This window comes from Giraffa tippelskirchi, chromosome 5 (assembly GCF_054371585.1).
Source record: "Giraffa tippelskirchi isolate mGirTip1 chromosome 5, T2T-mGirTip1v1.2.pri, whole genome shotgun sequence".
Lineage (NCBI taxonomy): Eukaryota > Metazoa > Chordata > Mammalia > Artiodactyla > Giraffidae > Giraffa > Giraffa tippelskirchi.
The window spans coordinates 46067822-46076604 of NC_137279.1; the positions used below are offsets into that span (position 1 = coordinate 46067822).

An 8783-nucleotide genomic window follows, 5' to 3' on the forward strand; every position below is an offset into this window, starting at 1 on the left:
GAAGTTTCAAATGAATGAACAAACCTTACTATGGTCTTAATCAGTTTCCTCACTTAACTAGATGGTCTCCAAGGTTCATTGAGCTCTACTTTCTGTGACTCTGTGAGGGCAAAGGAGAGTTTCAGGTGGCTTCATATGGCTGAATGAGAGGATGATGGGCACAGACCCTAAGCTCTGCCAAATGTTAATTCCAGTGGACTGGAGCCTGTAGACATTTGTTGCTTCCGTGCTAAATCTAGATATACAAGATTTATAAGATGCAGAGTCTGCCTTCCTTATGATGGCAACCTCCTGCCACTAGAGAATAAGGATATCAGTTATTGAGATAGTAAGGCTCACTGGGATGATCCCCCCAACCCTTCCTCTGTCCTGCAGGCCCCTGGGCCACCACCACCTCTGCTCTTTCGTCTTCTGCCCTCCTCTCTTGGAAGCAGCTCTCTAAGACAGAGCATCACGGGCTCCTGGCTAAGCACGTCTGCTGGTGGTTAGATGAGTGATGCCTCTGTAATTATGTGGGTTACAAATGGAGAAGCTAAGATGCTCATTCTTCCGAGAGAGGCAAGCCAAACCTCAGACTACATTAGGATCCAGATGATAAACATCAGCTCCTTTCCTGGGTGCTGACCTTGGTCAGAGGAGTGAGGAAGAGAGCAAAGGAAGGCAGTGGAGAGTTAGGTCATTGTCGGCAAGGTCAAGGAAGTGCCTGTCTATAACTCTCAACTCCTCTTGTGAAGGTACTTATGGCATCAGCTGTACTGTTATGTGGTTTTATCTCTATATTATTATATTGTATTGAAAATGCTGTCTTTCTGGAAGAGAGGTCAAAATTCAATCAGAAAGAGAAGCGATTGTCCCAGGCAAGCTGGCGAAGGTGGTAGCTTGCAACCACGGAGCCCTGCCCCTCACTCAGTACTCTCCTCTACCACAGCTGTCATTTCTCTGCTGCAAGAACTGAGGCTAGAGGAAAACAGGACCCAGGGCCATGCAGCTGGTTTTCTGATGTGCGAGCCTGCCCAGCCCCACAGCTCAGCATCTCCTCCTCCCCCAAAGCTAAGCCATTTAATGTCACACGCAGGTCCTAGGATTCACTCTGACCTGAAGCAGGAGGGCTTCAAACTCAACTGCCAGACTCAACATGAAGTCTGATATACTTGCTGTCCACATCGGTCTGGTCCTGGAGACAAGGCATCATGGTTTTGTTCCTAGACTGTCTTCCTCCCCAACACATGATCTGGTTCTTACCATAGGCTCCTGGATATTTTTAATTAATCTGGCAACTGCCCAGAACACCCTCCCTGTCACCACCACCACCCATGCCTCCCAGATCTGAGCTGGGATCCCTTCTGGAAAGAGGAGGGATGAGCTAACATTTGTTGACGGCTTCAATGTGCCTATGTTATCCCTTTAACACACATTATCCCTTTCTGTCCTCACAGCACTTGTGCAAAACTGCTCTAGTCCCCAAATATAGATGAAGAGCATTGAAGTCACTGAAACTTAGAGACAATAAGGACATTTCCCAAGGTCGCCTGGCTTCTAAATGGAGGAACAGAGGTTGAAGCACAGTCAGTTTGGCTTGAAAGCTTTATGTTCTTACCCCTCCACCCTGGGGCCTCCCAGTGACTGAAGCCCAGCTCTAAATACAGCTGTTTGGCCCGACCTGCCCGCCCCTTCTCTGACACCCAGCAACTTCTAAGTGCTACTCACCTTAGATGTGACACAATTTCCACTCCCTGGCTTGGGGTTCCCCTCTGGTACCTTGACTTCATGCTCTTAACTAGCCTTTGGGGAGAAAAACCAAACTCTGGAGTTACATCTAGGCTTGGCCACTTCATAGCTTGCTCTGTGACCCTGAGCAAGTTTCTTAACTACTCTGAGCCTCAGTTTCCTCGTATGTAAGGTGTGATGATAAAACTCACCTCAGAGAACGGTTGTACAGATGTGAATCTGACTACCCTTTAAAATCCTAAATTTAAAAGCTTGTTTCTCTGTCGATGAGTCTGGACTCATTATTTTAAAATCTTTGTGTTAAAGCTGAGTTAAGAAAAAAAAAAGATGACACTTGCAGAGGATTTCACAGATGATATTGCTATTGAAGTCACTAAATTGCATTGTAGACAAAATAGGATATAATAATGTCTTTCTGGCATTTATTAAGAATACAGCCATTAGGCAACAAAGGCAGAAGAAAATTGCAGCGTTCTGTAAGCATATCTTGTAACAATGCCTCTTTTTAGGAGGGGCCTCCATGACCACTGCTGACAATTTTCTTTAGGCTCCAACAATGTTTTTCGTTGTTTAAAGACACACATTAATTTAAAGTCTCCTCCCATTCTCTGTGCAAATTACAGCATTCAGATGAAGTGGCAGCTGCTGTAATTAAGACACAGTTAATTGCCTATCTCCTTAATTGCAATGATAGGATTTTGACAGTTCGATAAATAAGAATTGTTTGGTTTCCTCTGGCAACTTCAGCCTTGTTTCCCATCACAAGTGCTGAGTCACTCACTTCCAGGACAAGGGCTGTGGTCCAAGGAAATCAGAGTGGGAGAGGAATCATACCTGAAGTTCCTTTTCTTCCTGCAGGAACCTCCCAGTGGAACCACCCAGTCCATTGCCCAATAAAATCCTCCCAGAAGTTTTCTCCACATTAATCAGTCATCACATGAGAGAAAATGGGAAATCACAGGAACAGAAGGATGGGGTTGTGGGACACTGATTTGCTGCTGCTGCTGGGCACAAGAGGAAACGATCCTGTTAGATGAGAAATCAGAAGTCCAGAGTGTTTAAACACCCAAAATCAGGGTGCTACTGAGTGCCAAGTCAGGTCTTCTGACCCACTCTTACCACTGTGCCCACAGGATGCGCAATGGAAGCAGAGAAAAATGATGGTTCAAAGCCAGACCATTGGGGTCGCACGAATCTGGGTTCAAAGACTACTTTTACTGCTTGTGTAACTATGGGTGAGATACTGACAGTTTCCAGGCCTCATTGGCTTCCACTGTAAAATGAATTTTGCATTCCTCACCTTGTATCATTGTGAGAATTAAGAAAAATAATCTTACAAAGTCTTTTACAACCTCTCAGGCTTGTGGTAAGTTCTCGACAAACGGAAGTTACAGAGCAGATATGACTCTTTTTCCAAAATCTACATAAACAAAAAAATTTTTTTGCATTTCTTTCTTTTCCATAAACTTAATTTTGACTGAAGCTTATGTTCTAGATTCCCATCTGAGGCATTTCTCTCTAGGATCTTGCCACTTTCCGATGACACTATAGCAAGGAGCCAAAGTCCAAGTGATTGACATCAGAAACATCAGACCTAGTGTTCAAAGCCTCGTAGGAGACAAGGAGAAATATTTACACTTGTCTGCCATACTCTGCAGAGCTGCAAAGAAAAGAAGAGAAACAAAAGAAGTTTCCACAAGAAAACAGTACAGATACTCATATCCTACCATGGTTATTGTTAGCTCTAAAAACATGACTGTAAACTTTGATTGTGTTGTGACAACCATGTTATTGGTCAATCGTTGCTTCCTACAGGCCACACTAGACTTGGGAACTAAAAAAAGGATGTTAGTCATAATAACCATTTGTCTTTTTTCCAGTGCCCTTGTGTTTATACTCAAATTCCTGTCCTTTCCTAAGTATGAAGTGAAGGACGTATTAGTATGTAATACTTAACACTCCTCTTAACGAAGAGGAGTGAGTGGGTGAGAAAATCCTATTTAAAAGCAAGATTACCTTTGAGGAAGATGTTTCTTGTCTTGCTCAGCACATATGTGGCTTTAGCTGTGATGAGATGAGCTTTAAAAAGACAGAAACTTGAACTTCCCTGGTGGTCCAATGGTTAAGAATCCATCTGTCAATACAGGGGACATGGGTTCAATCCCTGGCCCAGGAAGATTCCACATGTTGTGGGGTAACTAAGCTCATGCACCACAACTACTGAGCCCATGTGCCCTAGAGCCCATGCTCTGCAACAGGAGAAGCCACTGCAATGATAAGCCTGTGCAATGCAACTAGAGAGTAGTCCCCCTTCTCTGCAACCAGAGAAAGTTTGCATGCAGTAGCAAAGATTCAGCACAGCCAAAAATAAATAAATGAATAAATAAAACTAAAAAAACCCACAGAAGCCCAGTGTGCTTTCATCTAAACAAAGTCCAAAGTCAAGCGTTGTTTGCTGGCTCCAAAATCATGAAGGAGTGAGCTGCTTCAGACTTACTGTTCTATCATCCTAGATGCAAGGCTTCCATCATGTGATCCCAGGGCTGCTGAATCTTGAGAGGGCTCTGCACTTCCGCATGGAACAATACTGTGGGTTTGAGGCAATCTTATCTAGATTCTAAGTGGCCAGACCACCAGTGACATCTGGATGTAACTGAGTGATGTGTATGTACTTGTCACTACACAGCCAGCGACAGCAGCACACTTGAGCCCAAGACATTAGCAAAGCATTTGCTTCTTTAACTCCCGGCAGTCCATTAAAAAGAGCACTGGACTTGGAGTCAGGAGTTCAGAATTGAATTAAGAATCAGAGTTCAGCCATCTTGTGAGTGATTTTGTATAGGTACCAGAACAGGAATATTAACAGTAATTACTGCCTGATGAGATGTTACCACGCACTAGGTACATACTACACATTTTATATGCATTTCTTTATCCTCCACAAAAATCCTATGATATACATAATGTGATTATAGCCACTTTTCAAACTAAAGAAAGAGATTAAGAGATGACCAATAGAACCGGTAAAGTAGCACAGTGAGAATTTGAACCCAAGGCTTTGAAAGGCCAGATTTCGCACTTTAACTATCCTTCTTCTCACAAAGAGAAGACATATGCCAACATCAGGCATATAGAGGCCGAGAGGCAAGTAAACAGTACATAGCGACCAGGTGCCTACAAGGTCAGGTGCATGGTGGGGGCTCCCTAGAGGAAGAATGAATAGAAATCGGCCAGGCAGACAAAGAGGGACAAGTGTTCTAGGTCCAGGAGCCAGTAGATGTTACGGCACAGCCTTCATTGACCACAAAGTGGCTGCTGGGCTCCAGACATGTGTTCTCCCTCAGGAAGGTGTGGGTGGGAAAAGATGTCTCATTGATTAGTGAGGAAAATACTGCTCAGCAACTCCCCGACAGACTTTGTTATGTCCCACTGGCCAGACCGTGTCACAAGACCACTCCAAGCCATGAGGAAGGACAGAAGTCACCAGTGCCTGTGGTTAGTCATGAATCATCCGCTGGGGCTGGGCTCACCACAGCACTAACAGAACCGAGGTTGTGTTGACCAAGAAGGAAGGGGGGATGGGAGGTGGGGAGGCAGGCAGCCCATAGACTTGGGTCGCCATCCTCCACACCAAAGTCCAGGGGGAGGTGAGAACAGCACAGTCAGACTAATGAGAGGAAGAATTGAAATCAGTTAGTGGGATACTAGAGGTGAGAGCTGAGAGGCCAGGATTGTTAGGTGTTTAGATTTATGGCTTGGGTGACTGGGCTGTCAGTGATTAAATTAATCAGGGAGCAGAGGGTTATAGCTGGAAGGCAAACTAATAGGATGTATTGTTTTAATCAGCCTGGACTGCATAATAAAGCACCACAGACAGGGCAGCTGTTTGGTTGGGGTTTTTTTTGGTCTTTTTTAACAATTTATATATTTTTAATTGGAGGATAACTGCCTTACAATTTCATGTTGGTTTCTGCCATACATCAACATGTATGGATGTATACCTATGGATCAGCCATAGGTATACATATATCCCCTCCCTCTTGGACCTCCCTCCCACCACATCCTACCCCTCTAGGTTCTCCAAATTGAGCTCCCTGAACCATAGAGCAAATTCTCACTGGCCATTTATTTGACACATGGTAATGTATATGTTCAAGGCTACGCTCTCAATTTGTCTCACCCTCTTGTTCCCTCGCTGTGTTCACAAGTCTGTTCTCTATGTGACAGGATAGCTAAAACAATAGAAATTTATTTCCCACAGTTCTGGAAGCTAGAAAATCCAAGATCAAGGTGCTGGCTGATTTGTTCCCTGAGGAAAGCTCTCTTCTTGACTTGCCTTCTCACTATGTCTTTACATGGCTTTTCCTTCACGCACATGCAGAGCTTCTCTCTCTATTGTCTTCATCTTCTTAAAAGGACATTATATTCATCAAATGGAAACAGTGAGAGATTTTATTTTCTTGGGCTCCAAAATCACCGCAGAGGTGACTGCAGCCATGAAATTAAAAGACACTTGCTCCTTGGAAGAAACAAACCTAGACAGCACATTAAAAAGCAGAGACATTACTTTGCCAACAAAGATCCATATAGTCCAAGGTGTGGTTTTTCCAGTAGTCATGTATGGATGTGAGAGTTGGACTATAAAGAAAGCTGAGCACTGAAGAATTGATGCTTTTGAACTGTGGTGTTGGAGAAGACTCTTGCGAGTCTCTTGGACTGCAAGGAGATCAAACCAGTCAATCCTAAAGGAAATCAACCCTGAATATTCATTGGAAAGACTGATGCTGAAGCTGAAACTCCAATACTTTGGCCACCCGATGTGAAGAGTCAACTGATTAGAAAAGACCCTGATGCTGGGAAATATTGAAGGCAGGAGGAGAAGGGGATGACAGAGGACAAGATGGTTGGATGGCATCATGACTGAATGGACATGAGTTTCAGCAAGCTCCGGGAGTTGGTGATGGACAAGGAAGCCTGGCATGCTGCAGTCCGTGGGGTTGTGAAGAGTTGGATACAACTGAGAGACTGAACAACAAAATATTCATCAAAGGGGCCCCGCTTTCAATTGAACTCTAATTACCTCTCAAGGCCCCAACCCCAAATACCATCACACGGGGGAATACGGTTTCTACATATACATTTTTCAGGTGGCACATTCATTCAGCCTGTAGCATGCATAAAATGATTCTATGAATCAGGAGACATTCTATTGCTTTGGGATTCTTCACAGACTTTCCTATCTCTTGGTTTGATGGGACAATCAAACAATTAAAGCAAGTAAAAGCATTTTTTACATAAGCTTCGTATAACAGTAAATTGTCAGCATCATGTGAATAGAAAGCAGTTGGAGTGGCTGCCTGATCCTATTTTCCTGGTTGCTTTGAACAGGTTATGCAATCCTATCCTCTGACAGATGGGCTGTGTCACTGTCATATCAATTTCAGTACCCAGTGGACCAGGGACCCCTGCTCCTGGGATCCCAAAACCTGTCCTAATGCTTCCCTTCCTGAGGCTTCCTCATCCTTCCTTCAATTTTTAAAAAATTATTATTTATTATTTTATTTTTGGCTGCTCTGGGTCTTTGTTGCTGTCCGTAGGCTTCCTCTAGCTGCAGCAAGCAGGGGCTGCTCTTTGCTGCAGTGGCTTCTCATTGCAGGGGCTTCTCTTGCTGTGGAGCACAGACTCTAGATGTGAGGGCATCAGTAGATGTGGCTCATGGGCTCAGTGGTTGTGGCACAAGGGTTTAGTTGCCCTGCAGCATGTGGGCTCTTATTTCCTGGACCAGGAATTGAACCCACATCCCCTGCATTGGAAGGTAGATTCTTAGCCTCTGGACCACCAGGGAAATCCCCCTCCCTTTCATTTTATAGTCTACACTAATAGCCTTCCAAGAAATTAATATTTTCCATTACGTTAATAGCAATTGTTTTTGTAACCTGTAACCAAAAGAACTATCCAACTTTTTGGTAGGGTCTTTTTTTAAATCACTTTATTGAGGTATGATTGACATGCATCTTGATCAGGTCTTTAAAAGTATATAATATTCCACAATATCCCATATGTGATAGTCTTGCCAAAAATGTTTACATAAAATTTAATTATGATGAAATGAGAAAATAATAGACTGTGAGACATATTATGAGACAATTATTGTTGACCCTTAGAGCAAATCATTATCATAAAAAGTTAACGAAATTCTGAGGGCTTCTGTTATAGATTAGCAGAAACGAGAGACATAAAAACCAAATATGATGTATTAACTTTGGGTTTGGGTTTTGTTTGTTTGTTTTGACGTTAGGTTTAAGCCAGCTTTTTACTCTCCTCTTTCACCCTCATTAGGAGACTCTTTAGTTCCTCTTCATTTTCTACCATTAGAGTGATATCATCTGTATGTCTGAGGTTGTTGATATTTCTCCCAGCAGTCTTGATTCCAGCTTGTGATTCAAGTTTTGATGTGGGGAAGGGTGCAAAATATGGAACACTTCATGAATTTGCATGTCATCCTTGAGCAGGGGCCAGGTTAATCTTCTCTGATTCATTCCAATTTTAGTATATGTGCTGCTGAAGCCAGCACTAACTTCAGGTTCTGAATTATTTTTTAAAAAATCAGCTTTCAAAAACAATTCTGAGTCAATTTAGACTGTCAATGAGTAAATACTGTAGAATTTTTAGTGTCACTTTTCTTATATGAGACAAAGTACTGAAGTTAATAGTGTTGACCTGAAACAGATAGACACCAGTTATTTCTCTAGCAAAGATGATTTATTCAAGATCAACAATAATTGCATTTCTGGAAAGCCATGGAAAGCCACATAAGTCCCCCCGTGACAAGGGAAGGAGAATGCCTTTATAGTGGGGAAAAGGAAGTTGGGAGGGCTACAAATTGTCCATGGCTTTCATTAGCTGAGTCCTTGCCAGGAAAGAAGAGGAGTTTTTCTTTTTCCTCTGCTAGGCTCTGCTACCCTAGAAGGGAGTGAGAGCTTCCCCTTCTAGTGCTTTGACTCTAATTGAGATTTTTATTCATTCATTTTTTTACAATAGAAAATAATTTTATT

The 8783-nt window shown here is 43.0% G+C and overlaps 1 non-coding gene across 1 annotated transcript; it reads right to left on the reverse strand.

Moving 5' to 3' along the window:
• Positions 1-8195: 8195 nt before the first annotated feature.
• On the reverse strand, positions 8196-8302 carry LOC145508048 (U6 spliceosomal RNA). The gene has a single exon (XR_014055317.1). It is a non-coding gene; the product is annotated as a U6 spliceosomal RNA (small nuclear RNA).
• Positions 8303-8783: the final 481 nt, after the last annotated feature.